Raw genomic sequence first — 611 nt, 5'->3', positions numbered from 1 at the left:
TACACACATAAAGCTAAGATATTTATTTAAAAAATAAATAATACCACTTCTAACCAGTAACCAGGAAAAAAGTTAAATTACTTGAAGTATATTTTATGGTCAGCCACAGGGATCCAGTGAGGAAAGGGAACTCAGGCATGCCTGAGCTATAGCAGCAGGGCGGGAGAGCAGGAAAAAGGGGATTAAAAGCCAGGAACCAGGACAAAGGAGTAGTCCACCGCAGGGATCCAGGGGAGGAGAGGAACTCAGGCACACCCAAAGCAGCAGGGCAGGAGAGCAAGAGAAAGGGGATTAAAAGGCTCAGGAATCTGAACAGAGGAGGAGTCAGCCTCAGGGACCCAGGTAAGCATGGTAACAGAGGTTTCCAACAGGGAGACAAACTTGTCTCTTGGTTTGTCCTACCGTGGTGACATGTTGATGTGAGTATTGAGGCTGAGCCACTGGTGTTTCAAACCCAGCAGGATGCACATGGTGCACAGGTATTAGCCCAGCTTATAGACTGAGACAGACTAGGAAGAAGGAGGAGGCCATCCACTTCTCAAAGAATTGGCCAGGGAAATCCTTATGAAAAACAAAGAAACACTGTTTGATACATTACTGTGCAACTTTAT

This window comes from Orycteropus afer, unplaced genomic scaffold, assembly GCF_000298275.1.
Source record: "Orycteropus afer afer isolate SDZICR_OR568_19922 unplaced genomic scaffold, OryAfe1.0 scaffold01059, whole genome shotgun sequence".
Classification (NCBI taxonomy): Eukaryota; Metazoa; Chordata; class Mammalia; order Tubulidentata; family Orycteropodidae; genus Orycteropus; species Orycteropus afer.
The sequence above is the reverse complement of the archived record's forward strand: the minus strand, read 5'-3'. Positions refer to the sequence as shown.